The sequence below is a fragment of the Drosophila kikkawai genome, chromosome 3L, assembly GCF_030179895.1.
Source record: "Drosophila kikkawai strain 14028-0561.14 chromosome 3L, DkikHiC1v2, whole genome shotgun sequence".
Classification (NCBI taxonomy): domain Eukaryota; kingdom Metazoa; phylum Arthropoda; class Insecta; order Diptera; family Drosophilidae; genus Drosophila; species Drosophila kikkawai.
Window position 1 is genome coordinate 48,687 of NC_091730.1, and position 15,229 is coordinate 63,915.

General features: G+C 40.5%; 1 pseudogene; it reads right to left on the reverse strand.

The window, feature by feature from the left end:
* Positions 1–8,532: 8,532 nt before the first annotated feature.
* On the reverse strand, positions 8,533–14,743 carry LOC108084043 (dedicator of cytokinesis protein 7-like; annotated as a pseudogene).
* Positions 14,744–15,229: the final 486 nt, after the last annotated feature.

A 15,229-nucleotide genomic window follows, 5' to 3' on the forward strand; every position in this document is an offset into this window, starting at 1 on the left:
AAAACTGCTATCGGAAAAATGTTATCCAAAAACTGCTATCGGAAAAATGTTATCCAAAAACTGCTATCGAAAAAATGTTATCCAAAAACTGCTATCGGAAAATGTTATCCAAAACTGCTATCGGAAAAATGTTATCCAAAAACTGCTATCGGAAAAATGTTATCCAAAAACTGTTATCGGAAAAATGTTATCCAAAAACTGCTATCGGAAAAATGTTATCAAAAAACTGCTATCGGAAAAATGTTATCCAAAAACTGTTATCGGAAAAATGTTATCCAAAACTGTTATCGGAAAAATGTTATCCAAAAACTGCTATCGGAAAAATGTTATCCAAAAACTGCTATCGGAAAAATGTTATCCAAAAACTGCTATCGGAAAAATGTTATCCAAAAACTGCTATCGGAAAAATGTTATCCAAAAACTGCTATCGGAAAAATGTTATCCAAAAACTGCTATCGGAAAAATGTTATCCAAAAACTGTATCGGAAAAAATGTTATCCAAAAACCTGCTATCGGAAAAATGTTATCCAAAAACTGCTATCGGAAAAATGTTATCCAAAAACTGCTATCGGAAAAATGTTATCCAAAAACTGCTATCGGAAAAATGTTATCCAAAAACTGTTATCGGAAAAATGTTATCCAAAAACTGCTATCGGAAAAATGTTATCCAAAAACTGCTATCGGAAAAATGTTATCCAAAAACTGCTATCGGAAAATGTTATCCAAAAACTGCTATCGGAAAAATGTTATCCAAAAACTGCTATCGGAAAAATGTTATCCAAAAACTGCTATCGGAAAAATGTTATCCAAAAACTGCTATCGGAAAAATGTTATCCAAAAACTGCCATCGGAAAAATGTTATCCAAAAACTGCTATCGGAAAAATGTCATCCAAAAACTGCTATCGGAAAATGTTATCCAAAAACTGCTTATCGGAAAATGTTATCCAAAAACTGCTATCGGAAAAATGTTATCCAAAAACTGTTATCGGAAAAATGTTATCCAAAAACTGCTATCGGAAAAATGTTATCCAAAAACTGCTATCGGAAAAATGTTATCCAAAACTGCTATCGGAAAAATGTTATCCAAAAACTGCTATCGGAAAAATGTTATCCAAAAACTGCTATCGGAAAAATGTTATCCAAAAACTGCTATCGGAAAAATGTTATCCAAAAACTGCTATCGGAAAAATGTTATCCAAAAACTGCTATCGGAAAAATGTTATCCAAAACCTGCTATCGGAAAAATGTTATCCAAAAACTGCTATCGGAAAAATGTTATCCAAAAACTGCTATCGGAAAAATGTTATCCAAAAACTGCTATCGGAAAAATGTTATCCAAAAACTGCTATCGGAAAAATGTTATCCAAAAACTGCTATCGGAAAAATGTTATCCAAAAACTGCTATCGGAAAAATGTTATCCAAAACCTGTTATCGGAAAAATGTTATCCAAAAACTGCTATCGGAAAAATGTTATCCAAAAACTGCTATCGGAAAAATGTTATCCAAAAACTGCTATCGGAAAATGTTATCCAAAAACTGCTATCGGAAAAATGTTATCCAAAAACTGCTATCGGAAAAATGTTATCCAAAAACTGCTATCGGAAAAATGTTATCCAAAAACTGCTATCGGAAAAATGTTATCCAAAAACTGCTATCGGAAAAATGTTATCCAAAACCTGTTATCGGAAAAATGTTATCCAAAAACTGCTATCGGAAAAATGTTATCCAAAAACTGCTATCGGAAAAATGTTATCCAAAAACTGCTATCGGAAAAATGTTATCCAAAACTGCTATCGGAAAAATGTTATCCAAAAACTGCTATCGGAAAAATGTTATCCAAAAACTGCTATCGGAAAAATGTTATCCAAAAACTGCTATCGGAAAAATGTTATCCAAAAACTGCTATCGGAAAAATGTTATCCAAAAACTGCTATCGGAAAATGTTATCCAAAAACTGTTATCGGAAAAATGTTATCCAAAAACTGCTATCGGATAAATGTTATCCAAAAACTGCTATCGGAAAATGTTATCCAAAACCTGTTATCGGAAAAATGTTATCCAAAAACTGCTATCGGAAAAATGTTATCCAAAAACTGCTATCGGAAAGTTATCCAAAAACTGCTATCGGAAAAATGTTATCCAAAAACTGCTATCGGAAAAATGTTATCCAAAAACTGCTATCGGAAAAATGTTATCCAAAAACTGCTATCGGAAAAATGTTATCCTAAAACTGCTATCGGAAAAATGTTATCCAAAAACTGCTATCGGAAAGTTATCCAAAAACTGCTATCGGAAAAATGTTATCCAAAAACTGCTATCGGAAAAATGTTATCCAAAAACTGTTATCGGAAAAATGTTATCCAAAACCTGTTATCGGAAAAATGTTATCCAACAACTGCTATCGGAAAAATGTTATCCAAAAACTGGTATCGGAAAAAATGTTATCCAAAACCTGTTATCGGAAAAATGTTATCCAAAACCTGTTATCGGAAAAATGTTATCCAAAAACTGCTATCGGAAAAATGTTATCCAAAAACTGCTATCGGAAAGTTATCCAAAAACTGCTATCGGAAAAATGTTATCCAAAAACTGCTATCGGAAAAATGTTATCCAAAAACTGCTATCGGAAAGTTATCCAAAAACTGTTATCGGAAAAATGTTATCCAAAAACTGCTATCGGAAAAATGTTATCCAAAAACTGCTATCGGAAAAATGTTATCCAAAAACTGCTATCGGAAAAATGTTATCCAAAAACTGGTAGAGGAAAAATGTTATCCAAAACCTGTTATCGGAAAAATGTTATCCAACAACTGCTATCGGAAAAATGTTATCCAAAAACTGGTATCGGAAAAAATGTTATCCAAAACCTGTTATCGGAAAAATGTTATCCAAAACCTGTTATCGGAAAAATGTTATCCAAAAACTGCTATCGGAAAAATGTTATCCAAAAACTGCTATCGGAAAAATGTTATCCAAAAACTGCTATCGGAAAAATGTTATCCAAAAACTGCTATCGGAAAAATGTTATCCAAAAACTGCTATCGGAAAAATGTTATCCAAAAACTGCTATCGGAAAAATGTTATCCAAAACCTGTTATCGGAAAAAATGTTATCCAACAACTGCTATCGGAAAAATGTTATCCAAAAACTGCTATCGGAAAAATGTTATCCAAAAACTGCTATCGGAAAAATGTTATCCAAAAACTGCTATCGGAAAAATGTTATCCAAAAACTGCTATCGGAAAAATGTTATCCAGAAACTGGTATTGGAAAAATGTTATCCAAAAACTGCTATCGGAAAAATGTTATCCAAAAACTGCTATCGGAAAAATGTTATCCAAAACCTGTTATCGGAAAAATGTTATCCAAAAACTGCTATCGGAAAAATGTTATCCAAAAACTGCTATCGGAAAAATGTTATCCAAAAACTGCTATCGGAAAAATGTTATCCAAAAACTGTTATCGGAAAAATGTTATCCAAAACCTGTTATCGGAAAAATGTTATCCAAAAACTGCTATCGGAAAAATGTTATCCAAAAACTGCTATCGGAAAAATGTTATCCAAAACCTGTTATCGGAAAAATGTTATCCAAAAACTGCTATCGGAAAAATGTTATCCAAAAACTGCTATCGGAAAAATGTTATCCAAAAACTGCTATCGGAAAAATGTTATCCAAAAACTGCTATCGGAAAAATGTTATCCAAAAACTGCTATCGGAAAAATGTTATCCAAAAACTGCTATCGGAAAAATGTTATCCAAAAACTGCTATCGGAAAAATGTTATCCAAAAACTGCTATCGGAAAAATGTTATCCAAAACCTGTTATCGGAAAAATGTTATCCAAAAACTGCTATCGGAAAAATGTTATCCAAAAACTGCTATCGGAAAAATGTTATCCAAAAACTGCTATCGGAAAGTTATCCAAAAACTGTTATCGGAAAAATGTTATCCAAAAACTGCTATCGGAAAAATGTTATCCAAAAACTGCTATCGGAAAAATGTTATCCAAAAACTGCTATCGGAAAAATGTTATCCAAAAACTGGTAGAGGAAAAATGTTATCCAAAACCTGTTATCGGAAAAATGTTATCCAACAACTGCTATCGGAAAAATGTTATCCAAAAACTGGTATCGGAAAAAATGTTATCCAAAACCTGTTATCGGAAAAATGTTATCCAAAACCTGTTATCGGAAAAATGTTATCCAAAAACTGCTATCGGAAAAATGTTATCCAAAAACTGCTATCGGAAAAATGTTATCCAAAAACTGCTATCGGAAAAATGTTATCCAAAAACTGCTATCGGAAAAATGTTATCCAGAAACTGGTATTGGAAAAATGTTATCCAAAAACTGGTGTAGAAAAAATGTTATGGAAAAACTATCATTGGAATATCCGAATTTTATAGACAAGTTATTGAAAGGGTACGCACTTAAGCACTGAGCGCGTGTGCTGCAAGATATGCAAATGATACCGCAGTTCTGGCAAGATCCAGCTGCGTCTATAGTGCAACAGGCAAACTTCAGACACTACTGAAGAGGTTTGACAACTGGGCCTGTAAATGGAATGTGGCCATCAATACACTGCGTGCTATACGAGGAAAACGACTACTAAGGACAGTCACTAACTGGGAGCTGCCGACCTAGCGAATAAACCAATGTAAATTGAATTGTTAACTTTCCTTTACCTTTACTACAGGTTGTTTAGAAGTACGATAATAGTAGACTATAACTAGAAGAAGCAAAGTTGTAAAGAAACCAATAAAAAACTTTCTTTTATGAAAAAAAAAAGAAATGGAAAAACTGTCATCGGAATATCCGATGGTTATAGACAAATTATTGGAAGTGTATTAAAAAGTTATGGAAAAACTCACCTGTGTTCCGGAAGAAAGCGTGCTTGGCTCCACAATATACATCCTTGACAATCCTCTTCAGGGCATGACACCTGGGATAAATCCAGTGAAGGGGCTTGGAGCCCACACAGACGACCAGTTTTGGCGAAGGCGTCCTTAGACCACACGCGCGCACACTACCGCCCGATTTCCGAAAATGAGCTTTTAGCCCACACGAGCGCATACTACCGACCGATTTCCGTAAAGGCTCTTGGAGCCCACACGCGCGTATACTACCGACCGATTTCCGTAAAGGCTCTTGGAGCCAACACGCGCGCACACTATCGCCCGATTTCTGTAAAGGCTCCCGGAGCCCAAACGCGCGCACACTGCCGCCCGATATTCGAAAAGGCGCTCCGAATCCACACGGATGCCCGGTTCCAGTGGAGATGAACGGAACTTCCCGGTTCCCGCGGAGGCGCCGGACGCCCATCTCACCCTGTGGCATCCAGTCCAGGTGGAAGCGCCTAGATCCTGGGGTGGCGTCCAGTGGCGGAGGAAACGCCTAGAGTTCGGCGTGGCGTCGAGTGCCGGTAAAGGCGCAAAGAGTCCATGGTGGCATCCAGTGGCGGTTGAGGCTCCTAGAGTCCATGGTGGCATCCAGTGGCAGTTGAGGCTCCTAGAGTCCATGGTGGCATCCAGTGGCGGTGGAGGCGCCTAGATCCTGGGATGGCGTCCAATGCCAGCGGTGGCGGCGAGAGCCCGAGAAGAAGCCCGGGACGCAGATGCGACGAGCAGTCGTTCCATCCGGGGGAGGATTCCAGCTACTCCTCCCCCGGAGTACTAAGACCGCCAGTCGTTCCACCCGGGGGAGGATTCCAACTACTCCTCCCCCGGAGTACTTGACCGTCAGTCGTTCCATCCGGGGGAGGATTCCAGCTACTCCTCCCCCGGAGTACTTGACCGCTCGCCGGTCAACAGTCAACTGGCTTCGGCACTACTGCTACCCGTCTTATATAGGGCGATGCTAAGTGTGACCAAAAGAATATATTTGAAAAATACCAAGTATCGATTTTTTATATCCAACTAATTTTTTGTATTTTTTGCCGATATATTCAGCTGAAGATCTGGTACTATTGGTCGCTCTTAACCGCCAATTTTAAATTTAAAGGTACTTCTTCAAAAACATCGATGATTAATATATCAAGTTGTAAAAATACTATAAATTAATTTAACCGCCAATTTTTTTATTTAAATTTTAAGGCAGTTCTTCAAATATATCGATGATAATATATCAGTGTAAAAAAATACAAACAATTATTTTAACCGCCAATTTCGAATTTAAATTGAAATAATAATCCGGCAATACTTATGTCGCCATTTAAATATAGAGGTTGCCAGATCGGTCACACCTAACAAATTAATTTAACCGCCAATTTTTAATTTAAATTTTAAGGTAATTCTTCAAATATATCGATAATATATCAGTGTAAAAAATTAAAAATTAATTTAACCGCCAATTTCGAATTTAAATTGAAATATTTGTCTGGCAATACTGGTGTCGCCATTTTCTAGATCGGTCAGTCAATAAATTATTTTAACCGCCAAATGTTTAATTTAAATTCAAAAGTAGTTCTTAACTTATATCGATGATAATATATCAGGATAAAAAATACTTACACGGACGCACAGAACCGCCCGGCTCCCGCTGTGACCTCCAGTGCCGGAAAAGCGCTCGGAGCACGGGGTGACCTCCAGTGCCGGAAAAGCGCTTGGAGCACGGGGTGGCCTCCAGTGCCGGTGGGAACGCCTGGAGCACGGGGTGACCTCCAGTGCCGGCGGAAGCGCTGAGAGTCCGAGGTAGTGACCCGGACACAGACGCGACGACCCGTCGTTCCATCCGGGGGAGGATTCCAGCTACCCCTCCCCTGGAGTACTTGACCGCCAGTCGTTCCATCCGGGGGAGGAATCCAGCTACTCCTCCCCCGGAGTACTTGACCGCTCGCCGGTCAACAGCCTACTGGCTTCGCCACTGCTGCTGCCCGTCTTATATAGGGCGAGGCTTAGTGTGACCAGAAGAACATACTTGAAAAATACCAAGTCACAATATTTTTATAGCCAACTAAGTACTGGGATTTTTTGGCGATTTATTTAGCTGACGATCTGGTACTATTGGTCGCTTGGGAAGAAAAGTCTGGCAACACTGTAGTGCTGCATCCAACGTTGCCAGACCTCATGTGAACTAGTAAACCGTGTTGCCAGACTTGCCGTGAACTAGTAACCCGTGTTGCCAGACTTGCAGTGAACTAGTAACCCGTGTTGCCAGACTTCTCGTGAACCAGTAAACAGTGTTGCCAGACGTCTCGTGAACTAGAAAACAGTGTTGCCAGACAGTCTGTGAACTGAAAACAGGGTTGCCAGACCTTCCGTGACCTAGTAAAAAGCGTTGCCAGACTTTGCTTTCCGAGCGACCAAAAGAACCAGATCGTCAGAGGAAAGTGTTGCCAGTTTAGCTTATTATAAGTTAGTTTTAGCATATTTTAAAATAGCTTATAGCTGAAAATATAGCTTTTCTTAAAATTCATCTAGCATATTCTGTCGGCCACACTATGTTTTCCCCTACGTCAAATGTTGCCTACGTGTTTTTATTTGGTATTAATGTAAATAACGTTAACGTTAGGCTGCATAGTGTCTTACGATGAAATATTAAGGTACTTCTTTAAAATATCGATGTTCGATTTATCACGATGCATAAATACTGAAAATATTAGTCTGTGTAAATATATATATTTTTTAATATTTTTCACACCCTCAGCGGCCGTACTACATTTTTGCTATTGTTTTTCAGCAAGGCATGTACATACAAATGTGGCCCACGTGTTTTTGTTTAGTATTAATGTAAATAACGTTAACGTACTTCTTCAAAATATCGATATATCATTATGCAAAAATACTAAAATTATTAGGCTGTGTAAATATCAATATTTAGGATTTTCTTTACACCCTCACCGGTCACACTTTATTTTGTTATTGTTTTTTCGGAAAAGTAAAAATAAAATGCATGTTTTTTTCTGGCGCTGCACCCGACCTAGGGTTTGCACCAGCCTTTCATAATTGAAAAGATACTCACCTGCCAGGACTGTCACAACGTGTCGTCGCGGCACGAGTACTTCCTGTCGCTGCCGGTGGCCGTGGAAAAGCCTTTGCCGCCGCAGCGTCGCAACCAGAGTCATAAGCTCTCGCTTCTGGCCAGCGGCAGCTCCATCAATACCAATACAACCACTACCACGACCTCTGCCAGCGGTCACACCAAGTTCTCGGATGGCAATGTCAACTTTACGGCCTCGTCATCCTCCTCCTTCTACCTCTACGGGGATTAGCCGGAGCAGCTGCCGCCGCTGGGTCCCTTCAAGTCGTAGGTAAAGAAGGAGAAGGAGCGGAAGCGCAAGGCCAAGCGGGCGGCCAAGCATCAGCGCCTCAAGCAGGCCCAGAAGCTCAGCCTCAAGTTTGACGGGAATGGGAATGGACTGTGGTTTGGCAGCCGTTTATTAGCTAAAAAGAGATTGCTGCTGTGAACTTAGCCAAGGCAGAACTTGCAAATATATGAAGAATACCCTTTTCAAAGAAAATAAAACACATAAATGAAAGTCACACAAGAAAAGGGAAAAATGAGCACCACATATCGGGCCATTCCTCATTAATAATATGTATATGTACTTATTTTATTTATATATTCGTTATGTTTAGAAAAAACAAGCCTAAGGCAAAAGGCTTTAAAAAAGTAATTGATTACAAAACAATTTCCTTAAAATTCATATTAATATATACCATATTTTTAAGCAGGCGTTGTCTTTCCGCCGTGGGCTGTTGTCCCTTTTCTCGTATAAACTTCAACATTGTTCCGCGATTTTCTGTGGAGAACATCCTTTAAATGTGTTTGTGCCCTTATGCCTGAAAATAAATCAAAATAGAAGATCAATAACTACTAATTTAAGCTGTTCAAATTATAATAATAATCATTTTAATTTAATTTCAATTTTAAAATGTCTAAATTGTAACCAGTTAAAAAAAAATTTTAATTTATTTAAATCAATATAATTGATTATAAGATCGTTTATTTTCTGCTAAAATAACACACAGAGAAAAACATTCAAACCAACAAGAACTGGCGGCTTACAAGACTGGCTAAACGAGTTGTAGCAATTTTTAATGGACGTCAGGGGGAAACGTTTTTAGGCGTAAATATCTAAATACACAACTGAGCGCCACAGCGATCGAGACGAAATAAGAGTATACATACCTACATACAATTTGTTGCGATTGAAAACAAAAAAAAACTTTAGTGTTATACACAAAATTATGATTAATTAAAAAAACTGCTACAAAAGTACACCGTTCGGTTTAAGCGATGGCTATGCATTTGTTTGTACATATATGTATGTATTTCATATTAATGAATTCGATACACTGCGTTGCACATGAAAACAAAATCCCGTTAGTGTGTTTATGTATGTGTAAATGTGTGCGGGGTATATATATGCGCATTCAATGAACATTTTCATAACTGGCAACAAAGTCAATTTAATAATTAAAGAACGGCAAATAAGCTCTTACAATATTCGGGATTTTAGAGTTTAGGTGATTTTAAGGGCGCGGAATGATGACCTAATTTTTTCTACGGTCCGATCGCAAACTTGCCATTTTACGCCGGCATGTCTATTAATGTATGTAGATATACATATACACACATACATATCGCCACGAACTACGTATGTATGTATGTTCGGGGCACGGAATTACCATAGAAAAACAAGAATATTTGCAGACCGTTTGCGTGGCTGACTCACCGAGGGTTTTTATGTACATTTGCAGCAGAAACGTGCAGGCAGGCCGTTGAATAACAGAATTACAAACACACTATTAACTCTGAATAGTTTTTATAACACGTGCACACAAACTAATTTACTTGCCGCTGCGCACTGAAGGCGGTGGCTCCGAAATAAACGATCTTTTCTCTCACTCTATGACACATACATACATATGTTTATGGGGGCTTGCACGAATGACAGTGGCTTTAGCTGCCGTTGGTAAAATTAAATAAACATGGACAACACTGATAATGGGCGAACACGAAAATAATACGGCCGTGCAGATCTGTATATTTGGAACGTATTTTAACCGAAGTGAAAAATTCTTCAGCACGACGCTACTCCACACGACAGTGTGGCCAGACTTGCATGGGCAAAAATTGCTAAATTGAAAGAAAAATATGCTAGAAATAGCCAGAATTGGATGCGACAAAATAGCTAAATTGGAAAAATATGCTAGAAATAGCCAGAATTGAATGCGCCAAATTAGCTAAATTGGAAAAAGTATGCTAGAAATAGCCAGAATTGAATGCGCTAAAATAGCTCCATTGTAAGAAAAATGCTAGAAATAGCCAAAATTGAATAGGCTAAAACAGCTAATTGAAAGAAAAATATGCTAGAAATAGCCAGAATTGAACAGAAATAGATAAAATAGCTAAATTGGAAGAAAATATATGCTAGAAATAGCTTTAAAAAACTGCTCAAAAAAATTGCTGTTTTAATTAAAGTAAAACAGAAATATTATCAATATCGAATGGTGTCATCGACAGAGTACTTTATTTGAAGGGACAAAATTCTTCAACACGACGCTACGCGCATCACGACAGTGTGGCCAGACTTGCATGGGCAAAAATTGCTAAATTGAAAGAAAATATATGCTAGAAATAGAATCGATGTTATCGATGTTTGACAGTTATCGCCCTAAAAAATACAGTGCCACACCTGATACGCAAACCACAGCTGATATACGATGTATCTTAATAAGGTTGGCCACTTTGATGGAAAATATGCTTAAATTTGTTGAAATAATAAAATAATTTCATCTGAGCGAGAGGAAAAGTATAAATATTTTAAACTGAGTTTTTTGTTGGTAATTCATTCAATAGTTTTATAAAATATATATTCATAGAATAAAGTGAATTTCATTATTAGTCACTGTTAAATATTTTTGGTTAAAATATTTGGCGTTGAACCATATATGTACGAGTATTTCTAACTTAACGGAATTAAGAGGATCGATCGGTCAAATATTGGCAAATTGAACCTTTAGAGATGATACGCAACTTACTTAAAATAATCCGCAACGCTAGACATGGAATTACAAGGGATCTGTTTAAAAAATGCTCTCACCGCTTGGTACAGCAGAATTTACCATTTCCGCGGAGTGCTCTTATTGTTGTACGCGTTGGCCCTGAAAGTAATAAAATGTATGCAGGTTTAACTGAAGAACTAGGGGAAATAATTATATAGTGTGACATACTTAACAACGCCATGGCTCTGAGCTGCTGTCAGAGTAATAAAGGGCGTCAAGCGCTCGATGAACCGATCGTTGTTGCGCTCCAGTTCCCGCTGGTAATCTTTCTGATCTGACAGTATCAGGTAGCGATTCTTCTTCAGGGCATCTGCACAGCGCTTCGAAAACTCTCGGAAGCATAGCCGCAGCTTGTTTTGATGCTTGGTTGGCACGGTGGTGCCGTCGGAGAGATTTGAAAGAAACACGCATGCCATTTCCATTGGGCCTTGATTCACGGTGGTTCCTATGCACCCCTGCAGCACCATTTGCAATATCTTTGGGTCGGCAGGCTCTTGGTTCGTTGCAGCTGCCAACTCCACCGTTTTTTTTTGGATATCCTAATTAAAAAGATTCGAGTTAGAGGTGTTTGAAACGCATGGCCTTGATTTGGCTTACCTCTATTGCCACCTCGATGGGTTCCAAGACTATTTGCTGCCGGCTAATGACCATGATTCTGGTCTTGACGTACGGGAAGTGGTTGGCCGTGGTTAGAATCGTCTTCCGTTTACACTGCTCATGGAGTTCGCCATGGGCCTTTCCGTTTTTCATGAACGGCGTCGCATATATAAAGCGTTCTGGTAAAAAAAAAAACAATTATATGTAGCTAAATTAAGACCATATTAAGAGAAATCTAATGCTTACTGATGTTGAAGTTTCTCTCAAAGTATGTTTCCCGATGACGCATCTCGTACGTTTCAAAGTATGGCTCCACATACGTGATCTGAATGTACGCCTTGTCGGGATCCAGAGAGCTTATATCAACCGCATTCGAGTCCTTGATTATGTGGACTGAGTCCGGTCCAAAGCGTTCAGTGTAGAAGATCTGCGGCATATATTGAACAATAAAATCTGTTTCGTTCAATTAAGGCGTCATTTATTGTTACCTGGAGCCGAAATCTCTAGTAACTTTGTCAAGGTTGGTTCTTTGTAAATAAATTCCTGCTGGTCCAGGTCTCCGAATTTGCCTCCGTAAAAACCCACTCGAAAGTATGTGCCGAACACCCTTTTTCCCTGTTTTAAATATGAGCACAAAAATATATTGCACCAAGAAATGGAAAATAAAAAAATTATCTACCTGTAGCTGGGCTATTCTGTTGAAGGCTTCCTGCAGTTTGCCGTGCACTCCCTTATCTTCACGGTATCGGACAGTATCATATGGAGATTGAACAGCAGGTCCTGCACTTGCTCTGGAAATGACGTGATCTGGAGATCAGAGTCCGACTCGGCGTACACAAGAACTGTTTTCAGTGCGCGCCGCAGAGACTGTTCGCTGAACACCGTGCTCGTACCAACAAGCGAACTCAACGACATTGCCACTTGCATTTTGACGCGGGCGAAATTCTGAAAGAAACACGCAAAAAAGTCACTTTGAATTGAATTTGAATTTTTGCAAACTTATACATACATTGCCGATCTCGAAGTTCTGTCTCATTAGTAGATATAGGGATGCAGCTGCTTGGGAGCGAATTCCGGGCAAAAGGGACCCGCAGTGCTTCAGTAGAATCAAACACAAGTCGGCACATATATCGGTCTCCTCGTCGAATAGCTGGTTCGGAAATTTAAAGATTAGTGCGCGCTGCGAGGCAAACAAGTTTTGCAGTGCCAAAGTTGATTGGTTTCGGGACAGGGCATGCACCAACACCTTAAGCACGGTCCCCAGGAGATTGTGGTGGAGGTTGGCAGCCACGTGAACAATAATTTCAAGGGTGTCCAGGAGCACAAGGGCTGCTTCTGTGGCCAGCGAACCCTCAATAAAGTGACTCAACTCGATTTCATGCTCACTTTTGCCCGCACTGTCCGCATACTGCGAGCGGTAGGGCATCTGGTCTTTTCGCCTGCGAAACTCCTCCGTCGAGTTGCGATCCTTCCGTCTGTTTATCAGATCGTAGCGTGCAGAGTTCGTGCCCCTTACGCATTGCTCCAGCTTCTCCTTCACGTCCGTGGACACATTTTTCCTAAAGCTTTGAGTGCTGCTGCTTAAAGAAGCTTGGAACCGTTATCGTAATCGGGCGAGTTTTCCACAACATTTGCGAAATCATCTGGCGACCACGAGCGACGCTTCTCCTTCCGTTCCAAAGAACCGCGGCGGGTCAAGGTTCCGCTCACATAGTCCGCCTTGCGCCTGAGCTGGTCAATGATTGACTTCCGATCCAAACTATTGGAGCTAGGGGCTGTACCCAATCCGCCGCCGCTGCCGGCCGCAGAGGACTCACGCTCATTTCCGCCGGCGTCCTTGCTCTCAAAGGTGTCGCCATTGAAAACGTCCGTCAAGTAGATTCCTGTCCATGCAAAGGGCATTCGGTATTTGCCCAAACGCTCGCAATAGTCGGCGGCGTTCGACTTCACCTTCTCGCGGTACTTGTCCTTGTCCTCCTTCAAGTACGGTTCGACAGAGTTGGCCATCGAGGCAAATATGGGCTCCACCTCGAGCTCAAGCCGAAGCTGGAGGCACTTAACCTGAATACGATGTCCCATGTGTTCTATGGGAATCTCGGCCAGCAGCCTGCGCTCGACGCTCTCCTCCAATTCAGACTCTGGATACAGCGAAAAGAGAGCCACTTGACGGTCCTGCTGCCGTCGCGCCTCGTTGGTTTGATCAATTTGTTGTCCAATAGATTCGGTATGAGGGGATCATTCACCGAGCGGCGGAGATCGAAGCTGGCCCACGAGCCGCGAGGCGTCAAGGATGTCCGTGCAGGAACTAACCGAAGCCAGGCTCGCTATGGACTGCCTGGAACTGGGAGTGCAGCTCTCGCTTTTGTAGGCGAATGTCTCCTCGAAGGAGGCAAAGTCCTTATCGATCTCAAACTCCTGTTGGTATGCCGACGGGCTAATGGTGCCGCGATCAATCCGCTCGCGTATATAGCAAGAGCTGGAGAGGTGCCGCTGCGCGTACTCAACTGCCTTCCAAGGGCGTGTGGAGCAAACGACGCACTCTTGGACATGTTGCGGCAAATCCGCTCTGAAATGTGGTTTCTTAGAAGCGCTTTTTAACCAAACAATGGTTTGACAACTCACAATTTTTCGCTGGGGACTATGTGGTCAACGGTCCTAATTTTCCGCGGAATGACTTTCACAGTTACGTCTCCTTGGGGAAAGTCCAGGATGTGCTTCAATGGATCCCGGTTTATGATGTTCATATGCTGCGAGAGGAATTCCTCGTAGTCGAGCGGCTCTGTCGGGGAAACCTGTGCCGCAGACAGCAATTAACCGTTTGAATAATTAACTAATTAACTCAAATTGAACTTACTGTAGAAGAGCACAGCGCCGTGTCTATGGTCTTTGACAAATGACAACTCGAGACATTTTTCCGTACATCGGCCGCCGACTGCCTGTATGTATATGTAAAAACAAACGTTGGGCGTTGCTTTGCCGAAGAATGTAAATAGCCGGTTGGTGCCAACTTACTTGGAGACCTTTTGCACAAACGAGCGCTGTGCGTTGGACATTTCGCCGTCTCGCTGTTGCCGGTCCGATTAATTAATTTTATGAATTATGGTTTACAACAAATTCCGTACAATTTTAGCAGGGAAAACAAGAATAAGTGTGACCGTGCAGCGATCGTTCGAATCGATGATTGTTCTTATAATTATCGATAGTGCTATCGATGAAACACGTTACAACATATTCGTTACGTTACGTTATAAGTTGTCTGGCAACTCTGCTAAAAAGTGGCAACGCTAACTCGGCCGGCAAAGCAGTACAATGTTTGAACAAAGCAGTTTCTGGCTGGACACGAAGCAGTTCTGCCGGCAAGTTGGCAGCCTCGCCGAGCGGCGGTTTTTTTAGCGCGCATTTTCGAAAAATCAACTAGTTTATGGGGCGGAGCGGCTGCACAACCACAAGCCGGAACTGGCCATTGCTCTGACGCCGTTCTTGGCACTAGTTGGCTTCCAGCCGGCCAAAAATATGAAGGACAACATTGACGAGTTCCAGCCGCTTAGTCAGTTGATTGGGCCGGAGGCAGTGGTCAACTTCACGAGGCTCCCAACGCTGACAGCGTCAAGCTGTGCTACG